The sequence below is a fragment of the Choloepus didactylus genome, chromosome 23 (assembly GCF_015220235.1).
Source record: "Choloepus didactylus isolate mChoDid1 chromosome 23, mChoDid1.pri, whole genome shotgun sequence".
NCBI classification, from domain to species: domain Eukaryota; kingdom Metazoa; phylum Chordata; class Mammalia; order Pilosa; family Megalonychidae; genus Choloepus; species Choloepus didactylus.
In genome coordinates, this window is record NC_051329.1 from 22,706,396 (window position 1) to 22,728,500 (window position 22,105).

General features: G+C 48.8%; 1 protein-coding gene and 1 long non-coding RNA gene across 6 annotated transcripts in view; one reads left to right on the top strand and one right to left on the bottom strand.

Moving 5' to 3' along the window:
• Positions 1-22,105, top strand: part of KIAA1671 (KIAA1671 ortholog) — a 205,564-nt gene that overhangs the window by 105,342 nt on the left and 78,117 nt on the right. The gene's annotated exons all lie outside the window — the stretch shown is intronic.
• Positions 15,603-22,086, bottom strand: LOC119519656. The gene is made up of 4 exons (XR_005214061.1): positions 21,014-22,086; positions 18,947-19,027; positions 16,373-16,543; positions 15,603-15,804 (listed from the first exon to the last, which is right to left on the bottom strand). It is a non-coding gene; the product is annotated as an uncharacterized LOC119519656 (long non-coding RNA).

The following is a 22,105-nucleotide window of genomic DNA, read 5'->3' on the forward strand; positions in this document are numbered from 1 at the left end:
AGGATATGCTAAGACAGGATCCCCAGGCACCTGGAGAGAAACATCCTGGGAGAAAGAATCAAGAATTCATGGGAGCTGAGAGTGGAGCTGGAACACAACCCAGGATCAGCAGACGCCAGCCACATGCCTTCCCAGCTAACAGAGGTTTTCTGGACGCCATTGGCCATCCTTCAGTGAAGGTATACTAATGTTGATGCCTTAGTTTGGACACTTTTCTGGCCTTAGAACTATAAATTTGTAACTTAATAAACCCCCTTTGTAAAAACCAATCCATTTCTGGTATTTTGCGTAACAGCAGCATTAGCAAACCGGAACATGCAGAGATGCTTCATTTTAAACAGATGTTCTCAGGAGGGTTCTCTGAGACTACAAAACCTCAGGAAATCAGAACTCAACTTTTCAATGCCCAATGCTGGCCTGGGAACCCTCTTGTCCCTGCACCTGGGCTAAGAGGAGCTAAGCTGGGTTCCAGCCACAGCTGGTTCAGCCTCCATCACTTAATTCTTTATCTCTCGTCCTGGCCATAGAGACACGGTTCGCTGAATGTTGAATTTGAGTTTTGCAAGATGAGTCAAGCAAGACCCAATTTTCTTCCCTCTCTTGACCTTGCCATGGCTGAAAAGTGGGTTCAGAACCACCGTTTCAGAGGTATGGACCGCATATCACAATTTACTAAGGCTCTATATTTCTAAACTCTCACCCAGTCCTCCCAGTACCAGTGTGGCACAGGCAACAGCAGCCCATTTTACAGGTGAGGAAATCAAAACCCAGAGAGAAGATACTTGCCCCAGCTCTGATCAGTGGCAGGGCCAGAATTTAAGCCCTGCTTAAATTCTTAGACAAACCCTCTTTGTTCTGCACTGAATCACTTCCCCTAAAATACAAAGAAGGGTGGCAGCAAAAAGTTCTCAGTTAAAAAAATAATAGGCAACCTTTATTATTGTTAGGCATTAAAGTGCCTCCTAGACTATCTCACCTCATCATGACAGTGATGTATGTGTTATATTACTCCCATTTTACAGATGGGGAAACAGGCCCAGAGAGGGGCAGTGACTGCTTGAAGGTTACACAGCAGGGAGACAGCAGTCAGAACTGCTGTGCCCCAACTTTGCCCCTGGAAAGTCAGTGAGTTGCCCACTGCCACCTTCTCCCCTGAAGAGGGGAACCAGGAAAAAAGCAGACCTTTCATGCCATTTCCTCTCAGAAGCACCCGGTGTCCCTCCTTAGGCCTGACCCACCAGCAGCCGCTGCTGGGATCTTCCATCCCAAGAGGATTGAAAATCACTGTTTTGGTCATGAAACCAGGGAAAACCAGGCCACTTCTTATGGGAGGAGCAGGAAGGCATCTCAGAGCTCCTCGGAAGGACTGTGGCTGTGGTGGTGGGTCTCCTGTGGGGCAGTGAGGGGGGCAGGGAAGATGCTGAAGTCCGCGTCTCCTGCCCCCACCCTGTGTGGACTCTCTTCCGCTCTGAGCCTCAGTTTCCTCATCTAGGATTTGGGGTAGTGACAGCCATCTGTCAGGATTATAGCTAAGATCAAGGGTTTGTGACCTTCATGAGTTTATTATGTTCTCTGCTATAACCTGGGCCCTGGCACAGGGCAAGGCCCAGAGTTGAGCCCTATGCATGTCTGTTGGATGAATGAATGAGCAGATGAATGAATGAATGATGCATGTGGAGTGTATGATCCCCGGTAGATGACGGTGTTTGTTTTTCTCCTTCTCCACTCTGGGTAGATCCCGATGTGTTGAAGACTGCCCAGGGGACGTTCTCTGTCTGTACAGATGGGCTTCTGTGATTTCCACTGCCAAAAATTCCTTCCAGATGGGCACATCCAAGGGCATTTTGAGTTGCCCAAGATGTGTTTGCCTCAAGTTAGACCACCCCAGCCCTTGCCCTTGTCCTGGCTGCACTGCCCCCAGCCGCTGGGAAGCCTCGTGGTGAGCAGCGGCAGTACTGAGCACACAGTAAACGCTCAATAACTCTTACCCAGTGTTGTTTCTGATGTTATTTTATCATCTGAGACCCTCACAGTTTAGCAGTCTTGTGGATCTTTCTACCGAAGCTACACTCATCCTTGCCACAACCCAGAGGGGATCCCTGTAGAAGGCCATGTTAATGAACTGGTTAAGGGGACCCTGTGCACAGTAGAGCATCTGGACCCCAAGGGGCTCTGGGCATGTGGCTTAGCCTCCCTGAGCCTCAGTTTCCTCATCCGTAATCCGGGAATCAGAACAAGACCTCCCTCATTGGGCGGCTGTGAGGCCGGGTGGCGAGTGGTCAGATGCCCTTTGTCCCTCTTCTCCCTGTGCCTGAGGGCCGGGAGTACGCTCTCCCTTGGGTTTGACTAGTGTGAGCACCTTTGGGGCAGGTCCCCATGTGGTTGTTTCCAAACCACCCCCTCCCCGCCTTGGCCAACCTAGGGCCCCTGGCTTGAATGTCCCACCTCATGGCTTTAGTACATGCTCTCTCCAGCACCTGGAACCCTCTTTCCACGTACACTAAACAGCAAACGACCCTCGTGAGCTGAACTGGTAAATGATGATGATGGGTATTCAAGGGCAGAGATTCTTTCTTATGCCTGTCTGCATCCCTGGCACTCAGTAGGCACTTAATAAATGCTCATCGCAATGAATGGAGGAAGGAAGGAATGGATGGGTGATGCCTTTTGAGAGCGCCCCTGTGTTTCTCTGTCTTCCTGTCAACCATTTCTCTTTTTGGCTAGGACCACACTGGTTGAATCATTGTCGCTTTAGGCCGTGTTCCAATATTCACCACAGGAGAAACTGAAGGCTTGAACTCCCCGTGTAACTCATAGTCTGGGACCTGAAGCCAGTTAATAACTCACAGCAATAAGTCAAAATACATCAATATAAAATTACTGCAGGAAGTCAGCATAGATGAGCAATGAATGGTCTGGAGGTGGTCGATTCAAAGCCTGTTGTTTTGCTGACAAGTGTTTGGCCTGAGAGTAAGGAAGACTCAAGGGAAATCAACAGTGCTGCAGGTAGTTGGCTGTTGACTATGCCATAGTCGGAAGAGCTAGGCTTATTTTTTTCCCTTCCTGCTCTAAACTTAGAATATTCCTTGAGTTCTTGAAAATTCTCACTTGGCTGTCTGATTCATCTCCTCCTCACTCACCCAGTCCTCCCTTTCGTGTATATTCTGAGCCAGTTCTCTCTCCCTGAGAGCTGAGTGCCCCTGTTCTTCTGCTCCCGGCAACCCCTTCTCCACCCTGCAGCTCCGTGGGAAGGGTGTGCTGCTTCCTGCTCACCACGAGCTTCCCAAACACCTGCTTCTCGGAGCTTTTGAGGAACCACTGGTTGGGGCCACACAGCCCTGAAACGAGAACGCAGGGGCGCACCAGTTTTTCTGCGACTTTTTCCGGGGGCAGGTCCCAGGTTCATTCATCTGCTTCTCCCGGGCCTGATGATACAGTAGGTGCCCAGTATATGTTTGGGGAACTGAACCGATAAACGGTAAAGGGGAAGGAAGGCTGCCTGGCTGGCTGGCTGTTCAAAGGCAGAGATTCTCTCTTATGCACATCTGTGTCCCTGACATACAGTAAGCGCTCAATAAATGCTCATCACGTTGAATGAATGGAGGAATGAGTGGTTGGGTGACACTGTTTGAGAGCAATGACTGTGTCTTATCTTTGTATCCCTGTCTCATAATACAGTGCTTGGTGCCCAGGAATTTCCAGCAGTGAATGTTAATCTGAGTGAAGGAATGAAGTGAACTCTTCACCAATAGTGGCCATGCCTTATTTCACATCTCTACCCACAATGTCTAGCAGAGGGCTGGATATACAGCAAGTGCTCAATAACTATTTATAGAACGGAATGAAACAGTGAATGAAAAGAATGAATGAGTAAACAAAATTTCTCCCTATCAGAATCAATGTCTTATTCATCTCTGCAGTTTCTAGCACATCCTGCACACAGTAGGTGCTTATTAAATGTTTAAAATGAATTAACAAATCATTGGAAAAATGAAACTTCTTGAGGGTAGAGCCATGCCTTGTTCATTTGTTTACCCAGTTCCAAGAACAGGCCATGGCAAACAGTAGGTGCTCAATAAATGTATGTTGAACTGAATACATGAATGAATGAGGGAGGGAGAGAGGGACTAAATGAAACGTCTTGAAGGTAGGACCTGGGTCTTGTTCAGCTCTTTCCTTGGGTCCTAACATGGGGCCAGGCATACAGCAGGTGCTTAGCAAATGCTCTCTGTACTGCACTGACCTTTATAGGCATGTCCTTCCCAGTGAACGGATTGAGAAGTGGAGCCTGACTGGGTGGACCTCACCCTCCCTGCCCTGCCCCCTGCCCCATCCTCCTGGCCCCACTGCAGACTTTTCCTGTTCCGGTCTGCACAGGTGCACAGGAAATCCCCGAAGGCCTGCCCGAGAGCTGCTTCCCATATTTTCTTCCTGCCAGGCTGGCCTTGAGTGGGACCCAGGCGCCATGCCGGGCCCCAGCGCCGTCTGGCCGTGGAACAGCACACCCCAGAGACCCCTCTTCCTGACCATGTTAGCGGTTCTAATTTTAGAGCCACTGAGCAGCCTGCACAGGGCAAGCAAAGCCAGGAGGAATGTTCTGCTCAGAGCCAGCCCCTAAAATCACCACGTTCCAACCCTGGCCAGGCCTGTTAACCCCCTAGCGACTGGGCAGGAAGGCACAGAGTAAGGACGTTGGGGTCTGACAGAGCAGGGTTCAAATCTACCTCTGTGACTTTAAGTATAAAAACGCTATCAACAGCAAAGTCACTTATTCTGCCTTGGATTTTTGCATCTGTAAGTGGGTGTCATAAAACCTTTCTCTAGGGATGCCGTTTCCTAACCTTGCACATCTGTTGCTTTTTCAACCTCCTTATGCCAAAGCTGCCCATTCCCAGAGATTTGGATTCAGTAGATTTCCAGCAACTGTGTTTTTAAAAAATATATATATTCCCCATTTTCTTTTGAGTGAGGGCAGTGTCTCAGGCCAAGAAGTGGAGTTTTTTGTTGTTTCATGGAGGGACCATTTTCAATTCAGCCTGATCCCTGCAGGAGCTCGGGAGGGTGAACAGCACCTCAAAATAAACCTCACCTTGAGGCCAGGGGTGGGATTTTTCCTCCACTGGCCAAGGTCAGTTTGGTGAAGAGGGCAGCTGTGAGCTGTAGCAGCTGACACCTCTGGCATCTGGGGACAGGTCTCGGGGGTCTGGGCATGGCCAGCTTGAGGGTTATTGACTCCGTTAAATGAGATGCTGGGTGTAAAGTGCTAGGATGCAGTAGTTGGTGCTCGACAAATAGTAACGTGGTAAAAATTAAAAGCTCCCAAGAAGATGAAAGTGGATATGGGGTGTCTTTTGTTCCTGAAGCACTTACCAAGTTCCCATGAGGTGCCAGGCTCTGGGAATAGACAGGTGTGGCTGCCACATTCCCTGGCCCCACAGAGGGTGGCAGAACTGTAAATGGGTACATGTACGTCGGTGTGACACGTGGAACATCTCCACATGTAGGTGGGGTAATTAGGCCAGATGGTAGGCAGAGGATGATAGCCAAACATTGCAATCAACTCATTTTTTTTTAAATGGAAAAAGTGCCACACAACGCTGCAAAACAGTATTCTAAAGAAAAATTACTCTCTCTGCCACCCCCAACCTGCAGTTCCCCTCCCCCAGAAGCTGGTGACAGATTCATTTTCTCCTTCCAGAAATATTCTATGCATACATAAAACTATATCTGTACATATATCCATATCGTTCCATATTTATATATATTTTTAAACACAAATCAGATTTTGCTAGGCATGGTGTTCTAAACTCTGACTTATCTTTTTCTCCTAATGATGAGATCTTTCCATATCAGTACATATACATCTGTCTCATTCTTTCTGGTGGCTGCATATTTTTCCATACTTACTTGACCAGTCTCCTCTAGATTGACATGTAGGTTGTTTTCCAGTTCTGTTGCACCGTTAATACTGCAGTGAACATCCTTGTACAATAGGTCTGCAGGAGAAATCCCTAGCCGTGGACTTGCGCAGTCATGTGAAGGTGGAATAGGGTTTTTGGGTGGGGCCATTTTCAGGCACCAGGCCCTGCTTGAGCAGACACAGAAGCTGGAAGCTGAGAACACTGTGGCCTGCTCTCAGACATGAGCTCTGACCCCTCACGCCCTGGGCTGGAGCCTGCTGCACAAATGACACATCGTCTGCCAGGGTTTTACTCCAGCAGTGAGGACTCAGGGGGCACGCATGGCTCCTTGTGAGGGCATCTGGCTCAGTGACATCCTCTCGAGCTCTGGAGCTCAGGGTTTGCTTCTGGGCGTGGTGAGCTCTGGCATCCTCAGCTTTCACGCTGTCTGAAGCTTGACCTTGATTTTTCTCTTTAGTCTGCAAGGCCCTGCTCTCACCAAATGCAGGGCTGGTTTGGAGAGAAGCCCATGGTGGCAGGAACTCTTGGCACCACACTGTTCTCATCTTTTGGCCCGTTCGACCTGGCTCCCAACCCAAAACATTCCCAGGGGCAGGACTCCAGCCCCGTGTGGGTCCCTGGATAGCTTTTAGGTTAGGCTAGCTAATGAGCTGTCTACGCCCTGTTTCCTCTTTCCTGGTCTTTCTCCCACATTTGTTTTGTATATGGAGATCCCAAATGTCTCCCCAACTTCCTCAGTCCTTTACAACATGCACCTTCATTTGGGAAAAACTTACACCCAGAGAACTTTTCTGAGGCCTGGGTGCCCTGGGGCTGACTCCCTCCTCCTCTATTAGGCAAAAGGAATGACCACTAGCTCTTGCTGTATACCAGACACCACGAAAGGCACTCCAATGTCATCTCATTAGATCAGCATAGCACCTTCATCAGGCAGCACTGTTATCGCCATTTCACAGACAAGGAAATGGGCTCAGAGAGGTCAAGTGGCTTGCCCAGGATCACATAGCCAACGAATGGTGATTTGCCTGATCCCCAGGCCTGCCCTTTCTCCTCTACCATATTGCTTCCTGATAAAGGAGAAAATCCCACTAGCTGATGTCCTTGCTGAGATGCCTTTCCACTGGACATCTACCCCATTGGGCAGGGATCCTTGTCTGTCACGCTCACTGCTGTGTCCCTGAAGCCCAGCCCGGGGCCTGGTACACAGTAGGTATTCAATGAATGTTTGTTGAATGACTAAGTGAGCGAGTGGGGAAGGTTAAATAACATCCTGGTTCATTCTGTTACAAACAAAGGTGTTGTTTGTTTATTATCATCAGTAGCAGCAGCATTTTGGTTCCTATTTTCAGAATTGAACTCACATTTTAAAAAATGAGACTCTTCTTTCTTTGCAAGCCACTTTATCTCATAGGAATCTGACATTTTGCATTTTTCCTCTCAGAGCCAGATGAGGATCTCTGTTCTGTAGAATGCCAGCAGAGAAAGAAATCGGAACATTTCCTCTGGAAATTCCTGCGTAAAAAGTTAAAGTGAGACAGGATTCTACTTGAAGACTGCAGTTGCCATGGCTACCAGGCAATGCACTGAATTCTGTCCTCACGCAGAATCTCCGCTAGGTCTTCAACTGCAGTGTCTCGGTGACAGAATTTTGGTTTTTAAATACGTTGTATGCAGTGAGGGGCTGAGAGCAGGTGATTGCTCCTGAGTCCTTGCTGGCCAAGGAGCTTTAACCAGCCCTGGGCACACATCCTTCGGGGTTTGTCCTTCATCTCAGCCCCATGGGGGTTGGGACTGCCACCTCCATTTCAGGGATGAGCATACTGAGCCCCATCAAGTGTGACTTCTGTGTTTGGTGCTCATTCATTTGTTCACTCATTCATCTATTCATTTGTTAATCCACTCGACGAATATTTATCGAGCCCCTTCTCTGGCACCAAACATCAGTGGGAAATATGAAAACACAGTCTCTGCCCTAACAGAGTAGATATTCTAGTGAAAGAGACAGATAATATATATAAAAATAAATACATACAGTAATTCCTAATACTGATAAATGCTATGAAGACAATAAATCAGAGTGATGTGGTGGAGAGAAACTGGGGGAGGGAGCAGCTGGAAAGACCCGAGACCCCAACGAGTGGGGAGGGGGGTGGGGATAAGGGGGAGTTGCAGATTTGGAAACAGGGATTGAAGCTTTGGAAGCAGACAGGTCTGGTTCTGGTTCAAATCCAGCTCTGTGACCACTGGCAGGTTAAGAAGCACCAGCACTCACTGAGCGCTCACTACATGCTAAGCCACCTCCAGGCATTGTCTCATCAAATCCTACAAGAGCCCTACGAGGCAGGTCCTATTATTATCCCCTTTTACAGAGGCGGAGACTGTGGCTCAGAGGGGGCAGTGACCTGCCCAAAGTCACACAGCTTAGCGGCCGAGGGGCCAGTTGTTGAGCCCAGGTGGCCTGACTGTGCTTTACCTTCTGGAAATCAAATCCAAGGTTCAGGTTTCTCACCTTTCAAGAGGAAATGGGACCTTCCAGGGTTGTTTGTGGAATATCAGTGAAATAAAAGACAGCAGCATCTGCAGAGCACCTAACATTGAGCTGGGCGCATAGTAGGTGTATAAATGATGGCTGCACCCTTCCCTGCCCCCGCCTCCCCCTGTCCTGTTTCCATTAAGTGGCACTCGTTGCTGGCACCCCATAACTGTGCACCATTTTCAATTGCTGGGAGAAGTCTTTCCTTCAAAGGATCTCATGAAGCCCATTTTGAAATGAGAACACTTGGAGGGGTGAGGAGAGCGGTTCTTATTATACCCTGAAAAGAACTTGTTTGGTAAGAGTGAAGAAATACCAGAATCTTCCCTAACCCTCTTGCCCTCCCACACGTTCTCACTGCCCACAGTGCCTGTCTGCTTCTGACCAAGATGCTGGTGTGCAGGCATCTCATCGACCCCCTGCCTCGCCCCTGAATCGTTGCACTCTCCGTGGGAGGGAGGTGGGAGACACCCCAGGGCCACCCCGAGAACCTGCCCCGGGATTTTGCATCTGAACATGAAGATGCAAGGCACATCCCTCGTTACAACCTCTGTCCTATTTTTGAGAAAAGCAAACCAACCCTCATCTCAGACCTTGTGGAGAAAAGAGGTGTTTGTTAAAGCTCGGAACAGGGTGTTTTCTGTTGCTGCAAGAAGACAAGGGACGGATGTGGGATAAACAGCAGCAGAGATGGCCACTGCTTAAACATTGGCATGGGCAGTTTTACCCAGAACTCTGCATTTCTGGAGGGACCCGGGGTGGCTCGCAGTGGCTGGCATATGTATATCCTCGGGGGCGTGGTGGTGGGGCTCTGTGGCGTGAATGAATGATTCAGACAGAACGGAAGCCCTGGCACATCGTCAGTGGCAACTCCCTCCTTGCAGGGTGGGAGGGAGGCCCAGACTGCCCCTGGATCTGCCCAAGGCCACACAGCAGGCCAGCCCAGGCTCCTGCCCCCCAGCCCAGGGGTGGGAAGTGAGAGGTGAGATGGATGAGAACACATCTCGGGGGGAAACTAAGAATGAACAAAACGGGGCCCTGTGGGAGTTCGTTTTAGCGAAGGCAGATGCAACATATCCCGCCTTCCTGGTGGCTTCTCCAGGCTTCCCTCGCTTTCTGGAAGGACCTAGGATTAAAGCAAAGGGCAGTGTTGTTAGAAAATACGTCACGTGTCTTGAAAACGGCGACTGTGAAAATGAGCACTTAAGGAGATATGTCACCATCTTAGCCTTGACCAAGGTTGTGTCCTGTATTCTAGTAATGACTTGGTGTTTTAATGACCACAGTCTGCGTCCTGGATGGGTCCGGGGCTGTGGGGCTCCAGCCCTTCTTTCTTCTGTCCTCACCCTTCCTTCCACCTTAAAATCTTAACTGAGCTCCAGCTTCGTGCCTGGCTCTCCGCTAGATCCATTCATTCACTCAGCAGCAGTTTGTTGAGGGATTTAGGGGCTAGGGATACTGTGGAAAACAAGACAGACAGTGTGCTGAGTCTTCTTGGGGGTATCTCGAGACTTTAATAGATGCTCAATCCAGGATATGGGGACAAAAGACCAGCCTGCAAGCCCGGCAGACCAGGTTCGAGTCCTAGCTCTGCCAGGTGGTAGCGATTGACCTTGAGCACAGAGCTGGATGTCTCTGAGCCTCAGTTTCCTCTTCCGTAAACTGGCAGAGGTACCATCCACCTCACTGTGTGGTTTTTGGAGATTCCACGAGAAAAGGTATGTGCGGTTTGTATAAAAGGCAGGTCTCCACACAGTCCCAGTTCCAGCATCTAGATGCAAAAACAACCACAGATCACACACGCAAACCCAAAACTAATCTCTCTGTGTCTCTAAAAGAACATTAAAGAACAGGTAAATGAAGAGCCGCAGAAATGCCAACTAACTGGAAAATTCCCTAAACCCATCCGTGCACACCCAGTCTGTAAACCCTATTTTCTCTTTTTGAGACTCTGTCTCTTTCCTGGCCCTTTGTCATTTGGCTTGACCTAAGCTCTCTGATTAGCCTTAAGCTTTCTCCTTCCTTGTCTCCAGTCCTGTTGCTCTCGGGCCAAGAGCTAACTGTCCCTGGGATTAGATGGAGAAGGAGGATTTGAACTGCAGGGCCAGACTTGTTCCCTGCCTGGTGCAGGTGGCAGCTGGAGAGCTGAGCTGGAAGTTCTTCCTGTCCTCTCTGTGATGGGCGAAAAAAAAGATCTAGAGCTTCCAGGGAATTCTGGTGTGTGCCCTGGGCCTCATCAGATAAGAAGAGACCATCTGTGGGGAACTCGGTGAACCTAGCACCCCACCCACCAGCTCCAGTATTTGGGGGACTCTGGAATGAACCTACAGGTGCTTGACACAGCCCAGGGGAGTCCCAGAGGCTGCTTGGTCGGTTCAGGCTGGAGTGGCAGTTAAGGCTACCTGTCCACCTGCCGTCCCTGGGGGCTGCCGCTGTACGTCAAGTGAGAAGACTCCATGGGCTCGCTCTCCATGTTCCTCAGCATGTCGTGGAGCTGGCAGAGATGGTCTCCAGCATTCACACGAGACAGATAAGGGCTTATGGGGCCTCTGGCTTCTCAGGATTCCACGTTCCCTCCCCTCTGCTTTTCTCCTAGTCTTTGGATGTTTCCTGTTTGGTCAGAACTTACCCTTCCCATGTCCCTTATCCTCTGGGTCCAACTTCTTCTAAGCACCACAATTGTTATTTTTTCTAGCAGTATAGTTGATGTACACTAAACTGTGCATATTTAACATATACAATACGAAGCTTTTTGACATATGTATATACCATGAAACCACCACCACAATTAAAATAATGAACATATCCATCACTCCCCAAAGTTTCCCCATCCCTCTTTGCAATCCATCCCTCCCTCCATCCCTGTCTTCAAGCAACCAGGAATCTGCTTTCTGTCACTATCGATTATTTTGCATTTTCTAGACTTTTATATAAATGGAGTTATTGGGTCTGGCTTCTTTTTCTCAGCCTAATTATTCTGAGATTCATCCAATCATAGTGTGTTTTAGTAATCTGTTCTTGTTTACTGCTGAGTTGTATTCCAGTGTGTGCATGTATCATGGTTTATCTGTTCACCTTTTGATAGATATTTGGCAATTATGAATAAAGCTGCTGTGATCATTCATGCACATGTCTTTGTAGGGATATATGTTTCCTTTCTCCTGGTTAACTACTAGAAATAGAATGCCTGGATCATTGTGGTATGTGTATGTTTAGCTTTTTTGTTTCTCCCTGAACTATTTTCCAAAGTGGTTGGGCCATTTTGCATCCCTCCCAGCAGGGTATGAGAGTTCCAGTTCTCCACATCCTTGCCAACACTTGATACACCACTGTCATTTTATCAGCAAAGAGGCTTTGGCTGCAAGTAACAAAAGACCCCATAAAGATGAATTAAACAGTAAGGACATATAGTACCTCGCAATTTACTTGTGTGGTTGGGGAGGGTAATACAGGGTTCAGAAAAACTATGGTCCATGAGCTAAGAATCCATTTTATATTTTTAAAGAGTGGTTTGAAAAAAAAAAAGGGAATATGTGGCAGAGACCGCTTGTGGTTCATAAAGCCTCAAGTATTTACTGTCTGGCCCTTTATAGAAACTATTTGCAAAGTTCTGGTTTAGTGGATCAACCCAGGTTCTTCCCATCTTTCTTTCTCTCTCTTTAGCATCTTGTCCCCTCATGGTCCCAAAATGGCTGCCACAGCTCTGGCCATCCTAGGGAGACTTGAAACATCCAGCCAAGGAAGAGGGGTGCACGAGGGAGGGAGAAAGACATCTACCGAACTCCACCCAGTAGACCTCCCCTCACATTCTGTTGGCCAGGATTTGGTTGCATGGCTGAATTGTTATAAGGGAGACTAGGAAGCGAATATCTGGCATTTTCAGGGCTCAGCTAGGAAGGAAAAATATTGCTGAGGGCTGTATTTTGCTGTACCAGTTATTATTCAGTTTGTTTCATGGTGCACATTTGTCTTGGGTGAGTTTGGGCTGGGAGCAGAGTCACTTCTGTGACCTTGGCCTCAGTTCCCTTATTCAGGATTTGGGGAGAAAAATGTTTCCTTCCCGGGATGGCAAAGGACTGAACGAGAATGTGTGTAAAGGGCCCAGTGTATGGCACATGGTAGGTGATTAATAAATGTTGCCCCTTCTTCTTATGGCCTTGGGGAGCTGAATGATCAGCTTGAGCAGAAGAGAGAGCCCAGCGACCACTAGGCACTCCAGTTCTGGGGTCACTGTCATCTCCCTGCCCCCATCTTCCAGCTCCTGCCTTCAAGAGAGGCCCCCGAACCACTGGTGTTGTGGTCACACAGGGTTCTTGCTGTGTGACCCTAGGTAAATGGCTTGCCTTCTCTGAACCTCACTTTCTTGTCTATCAAATGGGGGATAAAAATGGTACCTTTCTTACAAGGTAGTACTGAAGATTCCGTGAATTACCCAATTCAAAGTGTTTGGTCAGTGCCTGGTCTCTGGTGAGGCCTTGGTAAACTGGAGCTGCATTGCCGAGCTGCCTGCTGCATGGTTCTGGAGGATGGCACTGGGCACTGGAGACACAGCATGGAATTGGCACAGCCCTGACTTTCACAGCCGGTGGGCAGAAGGATGTGGAAATTGGCCCTCGGGATTTGGAGGAGGCTGGCAGGGAAGGCTTCCTGGAGGTGGGGGCATTGGCATGGATGGGTAGGAATTGGCCAGGAAAAAGGGAGGGGGAAGGCATCAATTGATTGCATTACAAAAGAGTAGTACTTCAAACCTTTCCTTTCCTCCCCCTCTCTTTCCCCTGATCATTTCACTCATTCATCCATCCATCCATCCATCCATCCATCCATTCATTTATTCAACAAACATCGAGTGCTCCTGTGTGCTGGGCACTGGGGTAATTGAAGCAGAGAATAAGACATCAAAGTTTCCTGCTTTTCTGAGGCTTCCTTAGAGAGACATAATGAATAAATAATCAGGAAAATACCAAGTAATGGTAATTATCAGAGTGCAAATGGAAGGGTGCCAGGATAGAGGGTCTGGGGCTCCTTTGAGGTTGGTGGCCAAGAGGGGATTATCTGTGGAGGTGACATTTGAGCCAGGACCCAGGAACAAGAAGCATGTCAGCCTGTGGGGAGGTGCAGGCAGTTTGGAATTGCCAGAGGAGAGGGGTGGGGTAACTTTCCCAGCAGGGAGCAAGCGGGTGGAGGGAGGCTGGGGTCTTGCCTCTACTGCCCTAGGGATGGGGGCTCTGGAAGGGTTTAGGTCCAGGTGAGCATGAGGTCCAGGTCTCTGAAGCCACCGAGTGTGCCAGATGCCTGGTGCCCAAAGGCAGCTGTGTGGACCTATGTGGTGACAGCACTTTTGCTGACGTGTCAAGACTGCCCAGCCACCTGCCCTCCCCGCCTGGCACAGCGTGGCTCCTGGAACAGCGTGGGCAGCACAGAGGAGGAGCTCTTTGGGTGGCAGAGAAGCAAAGTACAAGCAGAACAGACCTCCAGCCGGGTCCGGAGGAAGTCACTGGTGTGCGGGGGCATTGGCACTGGGGACTGTTACAGCGACTTTGAGATGAGCCAGGGAGTAGGGACTGGGGGAGCCCAGCAAAGAAAATGCCGGGGGCCGGGCATGGGAAGCCAGAGGCTCCAGCTCCCGAGTGCCCTCTGAGCCCCTTGCCCATTGAGCCACAGCTGCTAAGAGAGTGTTTCAGACACAGACCTCTGAGTCAGTCTTTGCCACTAATTTACTATGCAACCCCTGGCCTTCCCTCTTGCAGCCTGTTTCATCAAATGTAAGATGTGGGTAGTTGTTCGGCTCTCTTGAGATGGTCAGAACACATTATGTAAACTTCAGCCCCGCCTTGTAAGGAGGGGACCATTTTTATCCCATTTTACAGACAAGTAGATGGAGCCTCAGAGAAGGCAAGCCACTTGCCTGGAGTCACACAGCATGGGAGGAGTGGGAAAACTCTAGCAGTCAGTCTTGGGAGCCCTACCCTTAACCTGTGCTTCCGAGGATGAGCCTGGCACATTGTCAGTGCTTAGTAAATATTAACCACTTCCTAGCAGAGTTTAAACAGATGTTGGTTTGGCCTTCAAGAAGGCAGTTTTCCTTTATTGATTTATTTTCAAAATGCGAGCACTTTAGCCATGAGCATCTCCCATTGGAATGTGCTCCATCTGCTGACCATTACTGGGGGCCAACTATGTGCCCCCTGTTCGGAGCTTTCCCTGGGAAGTAGGTTGTCATGATTTTCATTTGGAGATAAGGCAACTGGGCAAAGGAAGGCACGAGGCCATGCTATATTTGAACCATGGTCTGTGGGACTCCTTCTACCCTCTCAGGCAGCCTTTGAGAGATGGAGGCCTAGGGTTTTGAGTTGGACTTTCTCCTGGAGAGCTTTCTGTGAAGCCCCTTTGGGGAATCAAGGCCCTGAGAGGAGGAAGTGTTGCCTCCACAGTGGTTGGGGACAGAACTCAGCAGGCCTTGAACCTGGTCTCCAGTCCTGGGACCCCACCATTTCCCCCTTGATTCAGCCTGGGCCTGAGGGATGGGCTGCAGGTGCCCCGATATCCCCCAGCTCTGCTGGGTGCTGGAGCTGCCCCCATGGCTGAGCCTTTGTCAGGAATGAGGATGAGAGGGGTCCCCAAGGGCATCGTGGGGACCCTTGTGCTCTTCGTGGTCAGCTGCATTTGGGGTTCATGGCTGATCTGAGTCCAAGGAGGAGGAAATGAGTGGAGAGGAGGGAAAGAGGAATGTGGGGTGAGGCCTTTGCTCCCATGTCCACATCTTCTGTACCCACAATTCAGCCTCAATTGGATGCAAATGGGAGTGCTCAGAGGGGCAGGGTAGCCTGGTGGTTAAGAGCATGGGCTTTGGGATCAGCTGGACCTGGGTTCAAATCATGTCTCTACTCTTAGTAGCCGTCACTGCTTTTCTTCCTGTGCACAATGGTGATTAGAACCTTCCAGAAAATGAGAACTCTGGTTTTTTGTTATTAGAGTTACCAAAAAAACAAAAAACAAAAAAAAAAACACAAACATAGTAAGGCAGCTCTGGATGGGGTCTTTCTTTTGTTCAGAGTCCCTGGTGGATAGTAGGTGCTCAATAAATGCCTGTTGAAGTCAGGAAGGAAGGAAGAGAAGGAACAGGGAAAGAAAAGGCTCCTATTCCTTCTTTCAATCTTTTATTATCCACGCAGAGATCCTTAAAACTCGGTGCTGCTGCTCAGGAGGCGGTCCAGCCAAGTATAGCAAGCTCGCTGCTCAGAAATACATTTCTTAGGGGACATCACATATGCCTAGTCCCAGTTCTAATTTGTGGTTCCCCAAGAACATCTTGCTCTCCTTCACTGATCCAGAAATGTGGAAATTCAGCTGCTATAGTGGAAAGAAATGCATTGTCCAATGCCAGGCAGAGTGACGGGATAGAGGCCCCCCAACGGGGCACCCCTCTCCATCCAGGATGCCCGAGGATGGGGTCGCAGCTTCTGAGAAGCCAATTTCCCCCAGAACCCTCCACAGTGGGCACCCTCCACAGGCCTGTCTCGCCACTGCATTAGATGCTCAGCCATCAGAAAAGGGACTGTAATTACAGACTGGCCTTGCCACACCGGGTGGGGCCACGCAGCAGTCTCTGCAGCGTGGAAAATCCATTTTCCACTTGAGCTAAGAACAAGGCCTGATAAAGGGCAATGGGTTTCTGGCTGCTTCTAGAAAGATTTCCTTTCCAGGTGTTTTTTCCCCTTCCCAAGGTTAATTAAGGCCATGGTAGGTCATTAAAATGACTATTTGAATAAAAATGTGCTAAGTGAACAAGAGGAAATAATCTTGGGCTTGGTTTATACATAACCTGGGATTGACTTGCAAGATCAAGTCCTGCCTGGGTGTCCCCCTCCCCACCCCCTGCCATATCAGAATTCATTTGCCCGTTGCCTTGGAAACACACCTAGAGAGAAGGATGTTGGAAGTTTTATGGCTCGGCTCGAGTTCAAGCCTCAGTAGCTCCTTTATTTCACCTGGTAGGCGTGCTGAGTGATGTTGAGTGCCAGGTGCGGAAAACCACGGACGAATGGGATGCGTCTCTGCCGCCCACAGGCTCACAGTCTGGTAGGGGACACTGGTGGGCAAACCAAGAGTTACAGCCCAGGGTGCTAAGAGATTCAACGGGGATTACATAGGCAGCGTTGGGGAGCCCAGAGGTGGCTCCCCTCAAGCCTGGGGAACTAGGGGTGGCTTCTCGGAGGAGGGAGTATCTAAGCTGAGCTCCAAAAGATAACAGATGCTGGCCAGGTGAGGAAGGGGTGGAATGGTGTGCTTAGACAGAGGGAACAGCATTTGCAAAGGAAGGGCTGGATGAGTGACAGCGTGGTGCACCCCAGGCTGGCATTTTGTTCCGTTTGCCTGGGGTGAAGGGAACCTGAGGGAACGGGGTGGGGTGGGGGGAGAAATGAGGCCAGAGACACCATTGAAGGCCACATCATGAGTGCCTCTTCTGGGAAATCATGGAGAGCCTGCGACAATTGTACCGTGGAACCCGAGGGACATCCCTCCAAAACCTGGCCTGTTAAGTGACAAGGCTGACCCACGGCTATCACTGTTGGCTGCTCAGGCCCTGACAGCCTTGGATTCTGTCATTGGTCTGAAAAATGAGATTCTCTGAATTACAACAGAATGGTAATCATTCCTTGTAGCTGCCATTTACCAAGTGTCTGCCATGTTCCAGGCTAGAATGATCTCAGTTGTTTCTTCAACCTGCCTTTTGAAGTGGGCAGGCTTTATCAGCTCCTCCTTGGGATGAGAAAGCTACACATCAGGGGGTGAAAGAGTCTGGCCTTGGAGGGGCAGACCCAGAGCCATTAGCCTTCACTCCCAGAGGGTCACTCTCCATTGAGGAGGGAGAGAAAACAGACTGAAGCTGGGTTCACAAGTCAGCCCTCCCCACGTGTGTTCACAGGAACTAGTCTCTAGGCCACCTGGCGGAAAGGAAACTAACCTGGTTGATTTAAAACTAGCCAGGTCCTTCCAAAGGTGTTTCCCGACTTTCACAGGAGGTCTGGGGTGGGGGTAAGGGGGTGACCCAGAAAAGTCTATAAAACAGTCGCCACCCTTATGCTTGGGGCAGAATTTGCCATTATAAGGAGTCCTGGAGGTGTGAGTAGCATCTGGCTTCTGCCCTAGGGGATCAGACACACCTAGATTCAAGTCCCAGTGAGCTCAGTGACCTAGGCAAGTTTCTTTGGCTTGTCAGACCTCAGTGTCCTTCTCTACAAAATGGGTATAATTAATAACAGGACTCACCCAATTGGATTGTTGCAAGGACTAAATGAGGTAACCAGTTCCTGGCACACAAAAATGCTCAATTAATGGTTATTATATCCACTGCTGCCATCTTCCTCATCACTACAATATTAGTATATTTCTAGTCCCAGGATGTACACTCCTAGAATGCCCAACCTTTTAGGAAGCAGGACCTGAAGAGTGTGTCATATAAGTGAGACCTCCTGGGGGGAGATTTGGAAAAGGTTAAAGTTGGCAGAGGGGGAGTTGAAAGGGGGATCCAGGAGAGATACAAGAGGAGGGAAAGGCAGCCCCAGGCAGGGACACAGCATGTGAAAAACCCAGAGGCAAGACTGAGAATATGCAAGCTTCCAGGCCTTTGCTCATGCTGTGCTCTTTCTCTGATCTCTTGAAGTACTCCTATTCATCCTTCAAATCCCCATCCTGGTCCTCAGTAAATGATTGTCTTCCCTTTGCTATCCTTGCCTCCACCTCCTCCTCTCTTGGTTGGGTGTCAATCCCCCCTCTTATGTTTCCATAGCATGCTAGTCACTTTTCCATCATAGCCCTTTGCACTTGTATTGCACTTGTTCATTTTTTTCAGGCTGTTTCTTCCATAGACCAGAGATTCACAAGAGTGTGCATGTTTGTATCAGATTTTTGGCAGAAAATGATATAGCCCCAAGGTTAAGTTAGTCTGTTGGTAACTCCCCCCCTCCCCCCTCAAATGACTGAGAGTCAGAGAGCACCCTGAACTCCTTAGGGACTGTAAGTCCCCTTGGGGCCAGCACAGAGTTTGCAGGAAATGTTTGTTGAATGAATAAATGACTAACGTGTTCTGATTTCTGTAACTGCACATGTTTGTCTGGGAATGGTGAACTCTGTGCCCTGCCTCACATTGTGGATAAAATTCCTGTTTGTTTCTGGATGTCAGCAGCTTTCCCAACGTTTTTTGGATTAATTATATAAGAAAGAAAGAGTTGGTTTTCTTTCTTTTTTGATGTCCAGCAATATCCCAAGAGTTTCCTGGAGAGAACAGAAGAGGTTGCAAAAACAGTCCTCAGGGAGAGGAAGTGCTTGTGCTGCCCCAGTTTTCAGGGAGCATCGCTTTTTATAGTCACACTTTCAGACCACATTGTACCTAAAGGGAGCCAGGAGGGAGCCAGCACACATCTGACTTCTGAACCCATGCCTGTACCCCCTCCCATCCCTTGTGGAAGGAGGCAGAACTGCGTGGTCTTACCTGCTTTGCTTGGCACGTGTCTTCTATCCAGGGTAAGTTGACAAGGGCTAGGATGTGTCCTATCTTGTCAAAGGTGTGAGGCTGTGGGTGACATATTCCACCATCAAATAGCTATGTGACCTTGGACTGGTTACAACTTTTCTCTGCCTTGCTTTTCCCATCTGACAAATGGGAACAATAATTGTAGCATGAACCTAATTTCATTGTTGGGTGCTGTTTTAAGTGCTCAGTAAATGGTAGTGGTGGTGGTCTTAGGTTGGATTCCCTAGAAGCAGAAACTGAGACAGGGATTCTTGTGCAGATGCTTGATTGAAGGAAACCTCTCAAGAGAAGCTAGTAAGAAAGCGAGGGAAGCAGGATAGGGCAGGGAAGAAATTAAAGCCCAGATGGGGTTTCAGCTGAGGTCTGGCTTCAGCCTGATCTGCTGGGGAGCTCTGGATTATGAATTGCACCCCTGAATTGGTCCTGACTTGAGGCAAGGGGCTGGGGCTTTTGTATCCTGTATCAGTCAATCATTGGCTGTTGGCATCTGAGTGTGGCCCCTCACCTGCAGCAAGGGAAATGCGCTAGAGAAGGCACAGCTGTGAACTTTTAGCATCCAAAATTCACAGCAGCTGAAGATGATGTGCCTCACAGAAAAGGGGATCAATGGCAATGATGAGTTTGATGAGTTCGTCTCTGAAAATCAGAGAGGTTAAGTAACTTGCTCAGTATCACACAGCTAATAAGAGCTGGAAGCAGGTCTCCAAATCCTTAGCCATATGTTTATAAAGCAAGCCCAGTGTCAGGGTGAGACAAATGAAGCACTTGACTAGGGGGCAAAATTTAAGGGGACACCAAAAAAAAATCAAGATAAATAATATTTGAATATACTTTTTTTTTTTAAATCAGTGTAAAAAATCCATGAGAAACAAGGTATCAGCATTTTAAATTTAAAGACAAGATCAGCACTACTGATTTTTCTTTATGTCACCAGCTCCAATATGGCCCAGCATGGCTCTGAGCAAATCCCCTTTTGTTGGACAATTAAGTTTTTACTAATTTTTCAGTTTTATTTCTATGACTGTGATAAACACCCTTGTTTATCAACATGTTTGTGATGTGAAATTGGTTCATTAACTGGCAAGTCAAAAGGTAGGCACATCTCCCTCCCCCAATACTTCATTATGGAAATTTTCGAACGTACTGAAAAACTGTACAGGGATGTCCTACCCACCAGCTAGAGTCTACAATTGCTAACATTTTGCTCTATTTGCTTTATAAAAATCCTAACATCTATCCATTTCTCCGTACCTCTTTTCTCTTATGTTTTCAATGCGTTTCAAAGGCAGTGGCTGACATCAATACATATTAGACCTGCACTTCAGCGTGCATGTCATTAACTGGCAGGTGATTTTTAAGACGTTTGCTCTAGGGTGCTAAATTCCTTCCAGGGCTATGCCAGCCTCCATTTCCATCTGCTCCGGCTATACGTGTCTATTTAACCACAGCTTTGGCAACACCGGGCATTACCATTTTAAAAGTTTTACTTACTGCTTCGATTTAATTTTTTTCCTCCTGAAGGTTGGAATAGTTGCCAGTAGATTTCCCACCTCTTTCTCCAGTTGGTTTATTGTAAAGCACTGGCTCCTTCCAGATCTCTAGGGCCTTGTGTGACTTTCCTGGGGCCAGGTGGGGAGGACACATCTCTTTCTCATGTCTACTCCCATTCCCACCCCGGAAGTCCCTGCCCTGCCAGGTGAGGGAGCAGGACTGTGAAGTGGTGTGCCCCCCTCTGCAGGAGGCTTATTGTGGTCACACCAGTGAAGGAACCTTGGAAGCCAGAAGCCCCCTGACCTGGGAGGCTGCATGGGTGGTGGGCAGGTCCAGACACACCTGTGAAGGTGGGATCTGGGACCCCATGCAGGTTTCCCCATCTGCATGATGGGATCATGTTTCCTAATGTATAGGACCCACCACCCCCACTCTGCTCCAGCTGTTGGTTTCCTGCCCAGCTAGGCTATGTCCTACCCTGGGTCTTTGCATTCCTTGTATTTTCTATGGGTCAGGAATTTGGGAGCAGCTTACCTGGATGGCTCTGACTCAGGATCTCTCATGAGGTTGCAGTTGGCCAGGGCTGCCCTCATCTGAAGGCTGGACTGGGGCTGGACGTCTGCTTCCAAAGTGGCTCATTCACACGGCTGGCGAGTTGACACTGGCCATTGGCCAGGGGCCTCGGATTCTCCCCACTGGGCCCTCCATAAGGCTGCTTGAGCATCCTTACAGAACCATCCAAGGAAGCAAGATGGAAGCTGTAATTCTTTTTATGACCTCATTTTGGAAATCCCACCCCACTGCTTCTGCCATATTCTCTTGAGCACATAGACCAACCCTGATTCCTTGTGGGAGGGGACCACAAAAGAATGTGTGACTAGTGAATAACTGGGCAAGGATCATTGGGAGCCTTTTAGGAGGCTGTCTACCATGTCGGGTGACCTAGGCAGATGATTTCACCCCTCAGGGCCTCAGTCTCCTCATCTGTCAAATAGTTTCATGTTAAGGTTTATAAATTAATTCCTGTGAACATTAGCACATCCCTGTGCACTCAGTTATGCTCTCAATAAATATCAGCCACCATTGTAGTCCTCTGATGGGCTGTGACCGCTCACCAGCAGGGCCATTGTTGGGGTCTATATCCAATGCCTGGCCCACAGCAGGCATCACTGAAGGTTTATTAAATGAAAGAGTGAATGAATGAATGAGTGAACAGCCACAAGAACCAGAAATCCAGAGAAGGGAGAGATCTGTGTCAGCCGCATATCAGAGAAGCCTTCAGAAAACAACTGTCTCAAAGGAGGCCCTTTGACTGGTGTCTGGGGTCAAATATTTGTTCAAACGGAGGTGTGGCAATGGTGGAAGCACATGGGATGCAGTCAGCTCAATCTGTGCTTCAATCTTGGACTTGGTGTTCGAACAGTAAATATTTTCTGAGCTCCTGGCACTGTGTCAGACCCAGGAACACGGTAGAGAGGAAACAGCAGTGGCTCATGCCCTGGAGCTGTCTTTGCTGGGTGACCTTGGGCAAGTGAACCTACCTCTCTGAGTTTGCATGTCTGTTAAATAGGGGTGCAGATCCCTGCCGGAAGGAGAAAGGCCCTCTGTGGGACTTCAACAGGTATG